The sequence below is a fragment of the Penaeus monodon genome, chromosome 32 (assembly GCF_015228065.2).
Source record: "Penaeus monodon isolate SGIC_2016 chromosome 32, NSTDA_Pmon_1, whole genome shotgun sequence".
NCBI classification, from domain to species: Eukaryota; Metazoa; Arthropoda; class Malacostraca; order Decapoda; family Penaeidae; genus Penaeus; species Penaeus monodon.
Window position 1 is genome coordinate 36,868,466 of NC_051417.1, and position 538 is coordinate 36,869,003.

Below are 538 nucleotides of genomic sequence, written 5' to 3' on the forward strand. Positions count from 1 at the left end.
GCCTCGGAAATCGCGGCGCCAAATGAAGAGCAACTAGGTCAAGAGAAGGGGAGTAAGGATACCATTAAAAATAAGAAGTAACATATCGATTTGGAGATTGGCCGTGTGCGCAGGAAATGAAGAGAGGACTTAATATTCCCGCTGACGAAAAAAACATTCATTCGGCGTTGCAACGGGAGCAGTTTTCTTGTTGGGTACACATTGCACTGGCGCGGCTACAATCCTAGATTTTCCTCTTGACGGGAGCTCACTGACATGGGTAACTTGATCCATTTTTGTGCGCAACAAAGAGGATGCTTGGTTGGTCCTTCCCTGGAACTGAGAGGATTAAAGGGGACTTTGAGGATGGAATGGCCTTTGCAGTTGACTCCCATGTCTGCTTCCTTTCTCCGAGGAAGTCTCTTCTACACTAATGTCGAGCAAATACTGGCTTTCGAAATATTAAAGAAAACAAATATAATTACTAATTTTAAACGCATTTAGTGAGGAATCTAGGTCGTTCCAGAGACATTCAATCAGTTTTTTAGACTAGGGTTTG